This window comes from Haliotis asinina, chromosome 5 (assembly GCF_037392515.1).
Source record: "Haliotis asinina isolate JCU_RB_2024 chromosome 5, JCU_Hal_asi_v2, whole genome shotgun sequence".
Lineage (NCBI taxonomy): Eukaryota > Metazoa > Mollusca > Gastropoda > Lepetellida > Haliotidae > Haliotis > Haliotis asinina.
Genome location: NC_090284.1, coordinates 65,433,495 through 65,449,649, shown reverse-complemented (window position 1 = coordinate 65,449,649; position 16,155 = coordinate 65,433,495). Strand labels below are relative to the sequence as shown.

The 16,155-nt window shown below is 39.6% G+C and overlaps 1 long non-coding RNA gene across 1 annotated transcript in view; it reads right to left on the bottom strand.

Moving 5' to 3' along the window:
• LOC137284241 (uncharacterized) overlaps window positions 1-16,155 on the bottom strand; it is a 37,720-nt gene that overhangs the window by 14,100 nt on the left and 7,465 nt on the right. The gene's annotated exons all lie outside the window — the stretch shown is intronic.

Below are 16,155 nucleotides of genomic sequence, written 5' to 3'. Positions count from 1 at the left end.
TTTCCATGATGAGAAGACGTTTTGACCATTACAATACCGCCTCATCGTCTGTGAGTGATGAAATGTGTTTAAAGGAAGTCAGCACATTTGTCATGCAGACTGTATGACACTCTGCATGGATCTAACTATGAGTGATTAAGTGAGTTTAGTTAAGCTCATTATACCCAGGTTAAGAATCGAACCCGACCCTTCAACATGACATGCGAACTCCTTAACGACTGGGCTACCTCGACGTCTAGCCCACTAATTGTTTGTGATGAAGTACTGGTATGACATATTGAAAAGTGAATAGTTGTGTCTGTTAAAACGAGACTTAACTGTTATAATTCAGTTCGGTCGGACGAGCACCTGAGTCAACAGGGTCATTTGCAAAATTGGAATGTTTACAGAGAAGGTTTAGAGAGTGAGTTTAATTGTACGCAGTACTCAGCGATATATTCCATCTATATACCAACGGACTGTAAACAATCGAGTCTGGGCCAGATAATCCGGTGGTCAACAGCATGAGCATCAGCAGAAATATTACACGATACAAAGTATGTTAGTTACAAGATACCGAACAGGCAACAGCTTACACATCATTGAATCATAAAATGCCAGAGGATCTCTATTACATTACATTAACCAGGTGGGCATTCATACACTATTACGTCACAATTAGTACTGAAAGGACAAATAGCGTTTTAAAGCAATCTATTTGCAGCAGTATATCATATCAGTTCCGCATAGTCATGCAGGGATTGGCAAGAGTAAGAGCTTGTAGTTAGAATACAACAGCGTATATGGTATGACATGATAACATGTAGTTAAGATACCATAGCTTACAGAGGAGATATAACAGTGTTGCTAAGATACAAGAGCTTACAGAGGAGATATGATAGCATGTTGTTAGGATACAATAACTTATAGAGGAGACATAATAATGTTAAGATACAGTAGCTTATAGAGGAGACATACTAGCATATAGTTAAGATATCATAGCTTATAGAGGTGATATAGCATATAGTTAAGATACCATAGCTTACAGAGGAGATATAATAGTGTTGTTAGTGCACAATAGCTTTCTGAGGAGATATAATAGTGTTAAGATACGATAGATGAGATGGTTAAAACACAATAGCTTATAGAGGAGATATAATAGTGTTGTTACGGTGCAATAGCTTACAGAGGAGATATGATAGTGTTGTTATGGTACAATAGCTTACAGAGGAGATATGATAGTGTTGTTACGGTACAATAACTTACCGAGGACATATAACAGTGTTGTTACGGTACAATAGCTTACAGAGGAGATATGATAGTGTTGTTACGGTACAATAGCTTACAGAGGAGATATAATAGTGTTGTTACGGTACAATAGCTTACAGAGGAGATATGATAGTGTTGTTACGGTACAATAACTTACCGAGGACATATAACAGTGTTGTTACGGTACAATAGCTTACAGAGGAGATATGATAGTGTTGTTACGGTACAATAGCTTACAGAGGAGATATATCAGTGTTAAGATACGATAGCTTACAGATAAGATAGTTAAAACACAATAGCTTATAGAGGAGGTATAACAGTGTTGTTAAGGTACAATGGCTTATAGAGGAGATAGTTAATACACAATAGCTTATAGAGGAGATATAATATCATGTAGTTACGATACAATAGCTTACAGAAAACACATAATAGCAGCATACAGTAAATATACAATAACGTATAGTAAATATACAATAGCTTACAGGGGATGTATAATAGCATGTTGAAAAATATGCTTACAGAGGACAAATAATAGCATGGAGTGTAGTTATGATACAATGGCTGACAGAGGAGATAACGGCATGTTGTTGAGATAAATATGAAGAAGATGTAATATCGCGTAGTTAAGACATAACAAAGCACAACATAGTAAACATTCTTACGTGAGTAAATAAGAGTCGAGTTTATAAATAACTCCGCCACAGACTGCTCTGTGACTGATTGTCGTCTATATGTAAACGTTATCAAGCCACTATATATGTCAGATACTGTTGTCACTGCAAATGTACGTTACTCTATCTTGAGAGAATTACAACATTTACTTTGATGGATGTGTTGATTAAAACACTAGGTATGGATGAGGTTCGTCGTGAATTAGATAAGCTGGTCAGCTTTATGTCACCGCTCGTACACGTGGTCGTGTGATTTGATAAGAGTAGATGATAAACTTAGCAGAGATACAGATAACTGTGTTGCGTGAATTCTGTTAGCTTAACTCTGTCTGACCAGCACAATAGATACAGATACTGGTCCTGGATCTTGTCCCATGGTGTTTATCAAGTTGACCCGTGGCAGGTTTAAGAGCATGGTACGTGGTCGGTCGCTTTGTTATGCTGACAATTTCCAATCGCATATAAAATCATGGATTATTTGTAAAACCTTTCCAATTTTGTCCATATAAATACATAAACTAATATGTAGCGAAAGCGTGTTTTCTAAATTGGTCGACGGTTCAAATCCTTTTCTGAAAAGGACATGGCAAATTTCAAATAGAATAGAATACAGTCTCGAGTACAATGCGTGTTACAAGCTTTCCGTGCAATGTTTCTGCAACAGTCCTCAAGTAAAGCAAGAGACTTACAGTTTCTCTAAGACACGAGAGTTCGTTTAAAGAATGAACAATAATATACACAACATAATTTGTGGGAGTATTGTTCGTATCAACACGGTGGGAATACATTTTAAACGTCAAGATGTCTAGTAAGGTATAAAACAGATTAAATTACTCAAAAGCGCTTGGATCACAAGCGTAAATTCCATTCTAAAAACTTACTGCCTAATTGAAAAGACATTTGGTAGAGGAATGACAAGTCATTTTGGTCTTTGGTATATTGACACCGTGGGTCCACGACACATAATATAACAGTCTTTTTTAGCATTGAGAGTAACAATATTCCTCATCGGGAAAACAAATGCACGACTCGTCCGAATTGAGTGTGCGACACCATACCCAACGGTAAAAAGCGAGAAACCTGAAACTGTCAGTTCCTATTCGCAACCCCAGAGAGCACCAGACTCACCGAGCATCAGATGCTGTGGTCCAGTATTGTACAGGGTGTGGGGGTTATTGCCGCGAAGAGCATTTTACTGCCGCTTCATCAGTGTAACCATTCTCCTTGTTATCAGTTTTTAACGCCTGTTTTGTGGTTACATGTTTAGTACGTGCCTTACAAATTACTGGCGGAAGTGAGAGAGTGTCACAACGTCGATTTAATTAAGAAAGCTCAACATTTAATCAACTACAGATCGAGCAATGAGCAACGATTATCAGTTCTTTGAAGTTCTTTGACGGATAGATCAATAACTGTTGATTCACGACCTGTGTTGAATATAGCTTACATGCTATCAGGAGTAAATTGAAAGCCATAGATTAAAATTATGTATTTCTCTTCCGAGTGTGTTACCATGTCAGTGCAACCTGAACTACACGTAGAATTCAGGCTATGGGTAACACAGTAAGCTGAAGTTACCTCCCTTTCCCCGTAACGCGCACGTTGACTGACAGCAAGCACGACGACAAGACAGGCAGCTGAAGTAACAACATCACTTCTACAAAAGCTCAGTTTAAAGTCTTGCATTTGTGTGTTAGCTTTCAAATTAACACATTCCTGTGATTTAGAAGCTATGTTTGTCAGACTAATGGTATTAACTGTATAGATAGAGTTCGTACCCAATTCAATTTGCAAGGCAGTTTGAGTACGGTGGCTGGTGTATAAAACATTATATTAAATATAACACACTAACTGAGTTACAAGTGTATGTAACAATGACTACACTAATGCGTTGTCTGGTATTTATAACATCGTACACAATACGTTGTCTGGTATTTATAACATCGTACATAATACGTTGTCTGGTATTTATAACATCGTACATAATACGTTGTCTGGTATTTATAACATCGAACATAATACGTTGTCTGGTATTTATAACATCGTACACGATACGTTGTCTGGTATTTAAAACAGCGTACACAATACGTTGTCTGGTATTTATAACATCATACACAATACGTTGACTGGCATTAATAATGTCATGCACTAATACGGTGACGAGTATTTGTAACATCATGCACGTATACGGCGACTGTTGCTTTGAACATTATCGTACATTTATGCGTTGACCAGTATGTGAAACACCAAGCAAAATACGCTGACTGGCGTATATTAGATCATTACACACTAACACAGTGACTATCTATTTCATTATGGCATTATGACACACAATGATGCCTATAACATCATACCGTTAATGGTGTATGTGACATTGCCCACACATTTGTACCATATCTGGTGTATCAAACACTACTTATTACGCACTAATGTGGTGGCTGGTATTTATAACACCGTGCACGAATACGGTGACTGGTGATTATAACATAATCATACGCATATACTTTCCCTGGAATATATACCATTATGCACTAATACGTTGTCTGGTATTCATAGCATCGTACACAATACGTTGTCTGGTATTCATAGCATCGTACACAATACGTTGGCTGGCATAATAACATCATGCACTAGTACGGTGACTGGCGTTTATAACAAACAAACAAACAAACAAACAAACAAACACAAACACACACACACACACACACACACACACACACACACACAAACACAAACACAAACACTAACACACACCGTTTTATATTTACTGAACCAAAAGGTAGAATATGATGTATATGATTATCGTAAAGTAAATATTATATGAGCCAAGTTTGTTATCTGCCATGTTGCTATCATGTTTCACATTAAAGAATGACCGTTTCATAACATCACGCATACAAGTTTACTCCCTGTAATAACAAGTAACATGTATTATTCGTGTTAATGCCTGAAATCTACAAATTCAGTTTAACAATTCCACTTCAGCTTAACATTAATTTTGTACAGAACAACGTTTTCCTTACATACAAAATTGTCCTTTCATACTTTTGGGAAGAAACTCGAAAAAAGCGACTAACGAGGTCCTCTTACCTAGAAAACCAACATGACATGTGGCTTTATGCATGTACACGCGTTAGTAGGTCCATGCTAAGTGTACCGGCGTTGCTGGGCATTAATTATTCTTGGCCGAACCATGATGAGATTATAAATACGTCATCGTCTACAGACGTTGCGGTCAGACGCGGCGGGTTGAGCCAGGTTAATCACCTTGACCTTCAAATGTTTTATCACCTCGGTAAAACACCATTACGTTCTTTTCATCTAACACACCAACTTCAAACAGACTGGCGGTTCAACCTGAGTGCGTGTAATTGCGGGGCCAAAGGGGCCACTCGCCCTACCCCTTGATTGCCTCTTGGGATCAGCAAAATACGTATTTATTCTCCAAAGCACGACGTTTATTGATTAAAGAGAAGAGACTAGTAAATGTGCGAACATCTCCCAGCTTATAGAAAGCTGACAAAGAGCCCGGGCAAATACAAACCGGTAGAAAACGACACGTTTAGCAGACCCGCAGAGGAAACACGCTTGGAAATGCGACCCTGTTCAGCTGTGCTTGAACGTGCTGTACGTGTGTTATCAACTCTCAGAACGAGGCTTGAAGGGCAAAACGGCCATGTTTTCACGTGCTGTGATAGAGGGTCGATTTTATGGGAGGGTATGCTAAATAAACAGAGGCAGAAAGGCTTAGCGGAGATGGCTGTGATTTTAAGTGATTATTTCACTTGGGTTAGATTGTGCTCGCCAGCCATACGGGTTAATTTGGCGCTTATCGAATTGCTTGAGAATTCCGCCGAACTACACTCTTTGATAGCATTTGTTATGCCATCTGTGAAGGGGAATAACCGACGGTAATTGTCCCAGATTCAAGATGTGGCCAGTTGGATTGTTAATGCTTAACGATACATACATCATCCCCAGTATTATCTTAGAAAATAAACCTAATCCATTAATCCACAATTACCAGGATGCATCACGTTATGCGATAGCTTACTTTTGCTGTTTGTCTACGATCGTTTCCTCGGTAGAAAATCGGTAAAACTAATTTCCCCAGCTTTATTAACCTCACCAAAAGCTAATGGTGACATTTATCAATACGGCTCTCAGTAAGCATGTGTGCATGCACGGACCACGCCCAAGACGCCATAAGCTCCATTTTACTGACGTACACGATGCCGTTTCGTCGATTAGTGTTTTGTATTGTTCCAAAGACGTCTGCTATATTTCTCCTTTAAACAATCACAAAGAAATGTTGATAACGCGGGTGGCGATTACAATGAACTTCCCACGCATGATCGCCAGGAGAATTTAATTTGCTTCGTGATATGTCAGATGGCACGGACATGAACTAGAAACTGTTACTACTCAGTTTAAATGGGTTGAAGAGGCGAACCATTTCAGAACATTACGAAGACATCTCTGTAGAATCTACGTAAAGGCGCATTAACGTGAGTGCCCAAAATAAACTTATGCGTGAAGCGAAATAAATATACACCTCTGTATCAACTAACTTCACAAGTGTTCGATTCTCCTACAACCCGTACATTCAGCAACATTGTGATGTGCTGAAATGACTAACGAAAATGTTCATTAAAATACAAAATTGATCAAACTGACGAAGAGTTAGGTTCAGTGTTTTTGTACTTGTATTTAACTACCTGTCACGTGACAGCTCCAACTCAAACACGATATTCTCGCCATTTAATGCGGGTTGGACAATGATGAGGAACTTATGTGTAGTGAATAAACAGGAAAATATACAGATTCAATAAAAATACATAAAATCATTTGATTGCGAAATTCGAATCGCTTCGGCAATTTTATTACGCATGGGTGATAAATCATTTCAAAGCATTCAGTAAACTGCCAGTATTTCACCCGGACAGTTTGAGAGGTCACTTGATACAACGAAATCCTAGCTGCGTGTGCGACGGGTCTGAAAATAAAATACTTCTGTTTACCTATTATTGACAGTATTAGATTGATTGATAGTTTCTCTGGAAATTTATCACCAGCTAATGGCGCCCTAACTGCAGTTTTGAGGCAGTGTAAATGGGAACGCATCAGAGCCCTCACATATCAGGACGGGAATCGATAAAATTTGAAAGAGTGTTTTTTAATACCAAATATAAATATTCGTAAAGAGATACAATGTATGCAAATAGTTCGTGGTCAATTGAAATTTGAAGGAATAATCGTGATGTCTTTGCGACCAAAACATAATTATAGTGATGAAGTCTTAAGTGGCAGCGTTTACAAAATATAATAATGGTGCTTCTGAAGATCATATAATCTGTTTTAGAAGATGACATCTCAGGGACCCTGGGGACGAATCGGTCCCCAGTTCCCCTCGTTGTGATTGGATTGCAGTGGGTTTTAGTTAGTTCCGATAGGTGACCAGCCAAATATACTATCGACGGCTTGGGTCGTTCTTCTACGGCTATCGACCACTCGTTTCCATGACTGATAGATTTTTGTCTGTGTCGTTGTTTGTTCTTTTTTCATAAGTATTATACCCTCTCATTGTATTTCTTATTGTTAAGTGAATGGGTGATCGAGTTTAGTCTTACGTTGCTTTTAGCAATATTTCAGCAATATTAGACCAGAAGGCACCAGAAATGGGCTTCACATTTTCATACTGTAACCATGCTGGAATCGAACCCAGGTCTTTGGCGTGACGAGCGAATGCGTTAACCACGAGGCAACCCTAACCAACAATAGGGTAGTTCTGTAGGTCATGCGTTTGCTAGTTCCGCATAACTAGCTGTTCGATTCTGTCCGGTGTACAATGCCTGACGCTCATTCCCCTCTTCACCGGATGATAGCACCAGGATAGTCAGACTTGCACTTAAAAAAACTTAACTCTTCCACTCACTTAGTGATAAAGCATTTTAAAACAACTTTGGCATATCCATTTAACAAACAGAATGGCGGTTCCAGTATTCCTGGAGCCTTATTTGAAATGACTTCCAACCACGCAAATACCATGCGTCTGTACATCATACAATTAACCGGGGCCATCAACCACGCCCGGCACAATGATTTTAATATTCAAACGGTAATATATCCCTAAAAAATCTAAAATCTTCAAAACGTGCACTTTCTCAACGCATGCAAAAGATGCAGATTTTAAACGATTACGTCTTCAGCGTTATGTTCCCCGACAGTTCCCAATTCATAAAGCTGACCCCGTCCATTAGTCATTTGACCCCGAGAACCCTCACGTCCGTGTAACCGTAAATCTTGGCAAATCCGACCCGGAGTCCTCCGTCTAGCGTTTTGATAATTACAACCCTTACATAACGTCTTTCTGTGCTTGTGTGAGTCAGCGTAATTTGGATGATATCAGTAATTACACTAAACCTATCAAATAATGCAATCAAAAACATCAATACGCCATATCGTATCCCAGTCCACTCAGATAGGGTTGAATTAGATATTCTCTGCCTTCACAGCGCGTGTCCCAAATGAACACTAAATCTAGTTATAGACGAAGATGGTGCCAAGTCGGGCCGACGTCGTCCTCGGAAACAGATCCAGTAATCAGGTAGTTTTCTCTTAATTTATCGATTACATCACTGTAATGTGGTGTGGGCCATCTCTTAGTTCAAAGTCGTGCCTCGGAGTTCTTGTGATACGATTTCCAGGGAGTGTTTTCGATTGCAGTCAATCTTCATCAATTCCTGATGATGGTTCGTGACGAAATTGTTCCGTGCACGCGACGAGATCGATACGCACGTGCTGCGACTTCCTCTTGGCGAATTCGGATGGGATTGACTTGCTGGACGGTTGAGGGGATTTTTATCAGCAGCTGTTGGAAGAAATAATGGGGTCCAAATGTTTGTCCTAAGCACGGAATTTAAATCTATTTTTGCCCTCTGGAACATTCTCAAAAAGAGACTTCGCAAATCAGGCTAAAACCACCGGAAGAAATCCTTCATAAGTATCCCAGTAAATACCTACCCACACATTAATTAAATAAAACTTTCAGCTACAGCTAAAACAGTCAATTCAGCGAACACCAGGTGCCTGAACACGCCTACACGCTGAAGGCAGGAAACGTCGCTTTGAATTCAGATGCGCCGGTAAAATATTATCCTCTATGACAATATTTCAGGAAATGTATTCTCATTTGTAAAGTCAAGAAACACCAACTATCAATACTCTTTATAAATTCTACTTTTTTTGTACCAGATCTAATGAGGTTTCTTGTCTGATGACCTTCCCCAATGCTGTGCTGAAGGTCACATTCATGACACACGTGCAGGCATCACGTTACCAAACCCAGACGAAAGAGAACACGTTGCCTGAAATTCATATCAGTGTTTTGTCTCGTTTGTCACTCAGCGTGTCAATCAAACGTGCTACCAACGCTTAAAGACGATAGTATGACAGGTAACGCAGTTATCTAACCCTCTTTAGAACGGGGGAATATTTCCGTTCCCTAGGCGGTGCGTCATGTGGAAGACAGCTTTAGATTGACGCCAATCGCTAGTCGAAAACAGGGTAAAGGTGAGTGATAATACAGAAATCACCCGCTAATGTGAAGTCTTTGGCGGCCTTAAAATATGTTTGAAAAGGGACCGTTTGTGTTCAAGTGAAACAGACTACGACGTTCAGAATATGGTGAATGCCGTTCAATATTATATCAACGACAATCACTGGATCCTGGCACGCCTATGCCACATAATTCTTCAGTCTTTGTGGTGCCGTAGACGAATATGCAACATCCCCTCCTCTCAAAGATACTCAAAAACTGTTACAGAATCGTATTTTTTTCTTTGTCATTTGACCGCATGTTCGATTGTCAACTGAAAATGTTTTGCATGAATGCAACGAGAAAATATTCAAATATTCAAGTACCTGTTAAAACATGGGTATATACTGAATATAAGTTAATATTTTCATTGCATTTGTCCGTATTTTAGGACACCGAGCCATTACCTATTAATGGCTGTTACCCTGTCAAATGATTTTAACGTTTTAATGATTTAGTTTTAATCTTAACTTGAACAATGGTTTAGATTGATATGGCATGTATTGAATGTTTCAACAAATAAAGCTTTATTGCGTATATTTTCTGAATCACCCATCACTGTTAATAAGTTCAACCTATTTCAGCGTGAAATTATCAGGAATTGTCCCAGGGTAAATACTGTCGATCGTTTCCACAGCAATCACTTGAATAAACTCAAGTTAACCTCATCGCAACGGTGGTCGCGTTTGCAGGCCGCCTAATGGGCTAAGGGAGGTAACTCCAAACGGATTGATTTTCTTGTTCATCTACGGGCCCGCGATTTGACCCACTTACGGCGCCGTAACACCCAGCAGAATATCACCAGCTCAACATACACACGTACATAAATCAAGCTACGCTATCACAAAATGGAGGTCATCTTTATAGTGCCGTGCGGCAGTCTCATGAAAGAGCTAGGTAGTCGCGGAAACGCCGAACTTAAATGAGAAAGTAGTGTGCCAGGGCCTATTCGTCAATATTTCTTATTGGGTTTTAAAGCCCCGTGGAGCAGTTTTTGCCAAGGAAAGAGGATCGATTTACTGAAGAAGTTGGGTTTATTCGCACGACACGCGATAGTTGAACGGGACCGCTAGCCGAAAAGAACTCCTTTGTCCCCGTAAATTTAAACGGCACAATACGGTTGTATTCACAGGGTCAACCCGTGCGCAGCGTACGACCCCGTATTTCTGACGAATTACCATCGGCTTGAGACGGATAATACAGCCGCTTTGTTGACGCGAATAACTTCAGCCACGGTGACAGCAGCGAGAACTATTTCTGATCATTAATAATATACCAGAAATAACAAGGTAGTAAATACACCCTTACCACATCCACGTACGTTTAGGACTACATCGATAAGACCCCTATTATTTATAGTTCTGATATCAGGTCATATGTTTATCCAAGATTAATATTGGTTTAATATTTGAGTTAACAAAAGTATTTTATCTACATTTTATTGATTTGCAAAACCAATCTGTCATTTTTGCAGTGGTGATAAAATAAACAAAATGGCGACCATCATATATCACACAGACACACACGAGTAAAAATAAACATCTGTAACAAAACTGACAAAATCAATACATACATGACACGACTGGTGATTATGTTCGTACAAAGAGGGCGTAAATACAATACACCGCGGTTAAAATAGTTTAATCGTACATTTCTCAAAAAGTAGTGAAAACAGTTCGTTCCCTGCCCAGAGGAGATATTACACCATTTGTGAGGTTTCTGTCAGTTTCCAAAAGCAAAACATGCAATCAAATTATGATACATGTAGATGAATTAAGTAAATACAAGGCGATATTAAAACAAAATATTTCCCAGGAATACAAAGACATTGTTAAACCTTGTGTAATAAGTTTGATTTCGAAAATATGAATAGTGATACAATCATGTGATTGGTTTTCACTAGGGGACAATATATGTGAAGAATGTAAGTCTTTGTTTCCGGGCTGTTTCCAATCAAAGTATCAGGGGTTAAGTCAGTGGTGTATGTTATCTTTGGCTTACGTGAACAAACGCCATTTATCGGTTAAGCTGTTGAAACGGGGACGATGGGATGCAATGCTAAAGTAATGCTCATTTTCGTTTTGGTTTTCGGCGACATATGGCTTTGTTCGGGTGTCAAGTTCTGTCTTAAGTTTAGCATGGCGTGTTCGAAAATATTATGAAAGTGATTTACTCGCAGCTTTTAAATCCCATAATATACTGTTTTAAATTTAAGCTGAAAGCAGCCCTTTGTTGGAGGAAACGTGTACTTTCTGACCCAGCGTACAACCCTCAGGCTGTAATGTATCCACAGAGGGTATAATTAGAGAAGTCGCAACTGGTTTAGGATAGAAACTGACCCGAGTTTAAACAGCGTCACGGTTCACCAACAGTGGACCTCTGTGCGAGGCCTCATGAACATGGCGGCTGGAGTTATTTCGAGATTGAATGTCTAGATATCGCTGCACCGCTTGTGTTTGGATTCGATCTGTATGCAGAAAGCTTTGTTTTTGTTTAACTCACAATCAATAAAACCCTTCTGTTTTAAGGTGGGGGTGACTTGGGTTTTAACGTCGCCTGTATGCTTAATGAGTTGATGTAACGACTTGTATGTTCTCATTACGTTATGCCCTAATTTAAAATGGAATCCACACAGCGACGTCGTATACATATGGGCGCGACCTAGGATAACTTGGCATATATCTTAAGGTGGATTACAGCAATATTACGACGTCGTATACATATGGGCGCGACCTAGGATAACTTGGCATATATCTTAAGGTGGATTACAGCAATATTACGACGTCGTATACATATGGGCGCGACCTAGGATAACTTGGCATATATCTTAAAGTGGATTGCAGCAATATTACGACGTCGTATACAGATGAATGAGGTCCAGAATAGGTTATCTGAGCTCTTAAATTGGATTACAGCAATATTTACGACGTCGTATGCACATGTGTGCGGCCCAGGATAACTTATCTGATCTATTAAGGTGGTTTACAGCGATTTTACGACGCCGTATACATAAGGGCGTGACCCAGAATAACTTAACAGATGTCTCAGGGTGGATTAAAATCAATATTACGACGTCATATACAGATAGTTGCGGCCCCAAATAATTCATATGATATCTTAAAGTGAGCTACAGCAATATTATACAATGCTATTGCTACAGATAACCCTGTCCCAAAATAACCTATGTGCCGACAAGACGACAGTGGTGTAGGATACGACGTCACGTCGCTACATCCAACTTGTCTCCCCGACTCTACCCTCACCGACGAACGTCATGCATGACGTTTCCTTGACAACAGGATGTGAGACGTGGAACCATTTGTAGATCGCACGAAATATATTCAGTTAAGATTACATGTTTATCATTCTGTTTAACACAATTATGAGTCAGTGATAGAAGTACTTTCCGGGTGTTCGTTTTTTTTAATGTTTGAGTATGTATTCAACAGAAACTGGTTGTTGCCACTGCCAGGAAACTGAAAACTGAAAACGTCTGTCTGTCCAAAAAACTTCAATCATATCGAATTCAATACGACCACGATAACATCGGCGAGGCTATATAGTGTTTAGAACATCACATTTCTAAGCGTTCAATTACTGTTTGAGGGAAATAGACGCTTACAAAAATAGAAGTATTGTAACAGTTTCTTCTATGCGAATGACGCGAGAATCTATTGGATTATTACCGCGCCCGGGCTGGGAATGAAAACCCCAAAATAGCAAATGAACCACAAAGGACTTTGAATCGGATTATAAACCTATAATATGTGGATGACGATCTGCACAACCTGATCCAATTCATCGGCCATTTTCAAACATGCTTGAAGTCTTTCACCCTTTGAAATCAACATCTCGCTTCCGGGGCTGAGAGCCCCCTGAATGTATCTGAATTGACCTGTCCTTAGCTAAAGACTGTGTAAGAACTATCTGTTGACATACTTATTCATACGATCGATGGCTGATTTCGCATTAGTCCTCAACACGACATGATCAGGGCTCCGGATATATTTAGACCCGTTCATCCAATCGAACGTACACTCCGGTGAAATCGATGAAGGTTTGAACTCCGCCGACGGCTTGTAAAGCCGTCAGATTAGATCGTATAAGTGTTAGTTGGTGCATACTGTGGAACAGAGAAGTACCCATTTATTATAGGACAATATGAACAAACGCAAATATAAATTAGGCAATAGATTTTATTGATAATCGTTACAACAACGATTATTTCTCGCCTACTCTTAGAATGAACCCGTAGCTCATACACTGGGCTATTTATCTTGCGCACGACCAACAGAATAATTAAGAAATCAGAACGATTTCGTTCTAAACGTATAATTATAGACACAACCCGATTACCATACAGTGGAAGCTTAACCCGTCTTGTCTCGGCTTTGGCATTTATGCCTGTGATGTATTTGTCTGCGGTCGACTACTGATAACGTCATGCAGACTAAGTATAGATGTGCGAAAGGGTGACCACGACCAACCTTCAGACAACGAATGACGTCACCATGACGTCATCAGCAGTGTCGTAGCCCTACACCAGATCAGCGTAGCATACATATCTCGTAAGTCTGCATTACCTCGGAAATTACACCTGCAGCGTTACGAGCGTGCTGGAAAATATGATGGGACAAACCATCACGGAATACACGTCGTAGAGGTTCACTAAATCATCGTAGTAGATCCCCCGTAAGTCCTTGATACTTTACCAAAGTCTTAAATGTTTTGTGGAGCGAGGTCCTAGTGGTTTGACTATTCGGCCTTTAGTGTTGTGAGCGCAATATGAACATACTCGTGTTGTCTTGCCGGCTGTCGTGTATGTCGTAACGGGGCGTCCATAAGTCAGTTTGGGTATTCAGCTGGTCGCTGTCATGGCAACGCAATACCAGCACACATGTTGCTGTTATATTATGCTTTGTTCCTAAATAAAATAGCACCCATTAAAGTCCCAGCGATTCCCCTTAGTTTTTACTAGCGTTTTTATTGGTATTGACTGGGTTCCCGCCTGACGGGCGTCTGCTATACGTGTGTAGCTGGCTAATCGTACCAGCTATTAAACCAGTTAATTATTGTGACCGACGGCCTTCGTATTCGACACACGCATGAACAGGCTTGGTAACCTAGAGACTGGTGAAACACGTGGTCCTTTGTGAGTGAGTGAGTTGATATTTAACGTCACATCGGCAATATTTCAACCATATCGTGGCGAGAACCATTAATACATAGTGAATGGTAACAAATCTGTCATTGACAGTGAACATTGTAAAAGAACATCTACACTACCTTTAAACTCGGGTAAGCAAAAATGAAACTGTGAAAGTTTTAGGACTTACGTACCCTCTCAGGAGGACAATACAACCACTAACAATACCAGTTGCTAATTTAAACTACCAATCATTACGTGGTCCTTTGTATTAGTGGTAAACAGTCTGACGCTATAACCGTGTGCAGTCTGGTGCTATAACCGTGTGCAGTCTGGTGCTATAGCCGTGTGCAGTCTGGTGCTATGAACGTGTGAAGTCTGGTGCTATAAACGTGTGAAGTCTGGTGCTATAAACGTGTGAAGTCTGGTTCTATAAACGTGGGAAGTCAGGTGCTATAAACGTTTGAAATCTGCTAAATAACATATATAATATATATAAACATATGTGAAGTCTATTGTTGCCTTTGGTGTGAAGTATGTTGCTATAGTGAGTGAGTTTAGTTTTACACCGCACATACATACATCACCTTACGGCACTGTAAGAACGACGAGCGTTTGTATCGTTTATATTCCTCAGTGTAAACGCAACGCATGAAAATGATGCAAGTGCATATTAGATCTCACAATGTTTGGCTATTTTCACTGTTTGACGTATTCATTCATGCTGATGCTCAAGTAAACAATGGATCGGTATTGTCCTAATGCTTTAATAAATTTGTGTCACTTAACATTTCGGCGCACTGTAACACATACACTAGCTAGCGTGATTTCTCTTGGAATTAATACTGTGGAATTCAAAGCTGTGGAAAAGTATTTTAAGATTCAATTTCCGTTGGATAAACATGAACAGAACAACTTGGACATATGACACGATATGCACCTCACGTTTACGTCAAGGCAATGTCACTTTGTGACTAGTCTGACTGAATTCTTATTACAATACTGAAACGGATATATTGCAGACTGTGACATAAATCCTTGTTCAAACACTTGCAGCTCTATTTGTGTTAGCAGGGTGAAACCTCTGTCTGCATTGTGGGCGAGAGTGTGTGGATGAATGAATGAATTAACGAATGAACGAACAATGTGGCGAATAGAATACACACACACATACACAGAGCGAGCGAGAGAGAGAGAGAGAGAGAGAGAGAGAGATGCCTTGATGAGATGCAGTGCCCACCATAAAAATGTTTTGAGAGAATTTTTAAAACGTAGACCATGTAAAACATAATACAAAAAAGTATAAGAAATGTGCTTTTATCCCATTGGTAATATTTTGTTTGTTTCCTTTCATTCAGTTAATATAGACGAATCAAAACGATTCATACTTCAACAGTGAGTGGATAAGTGCATTACTAGTTAACGTCACACGTTATTTAAGTTATATTGTGATAACAATTTAATTTACAGAAGGACAGTAGAAATACTAAAGT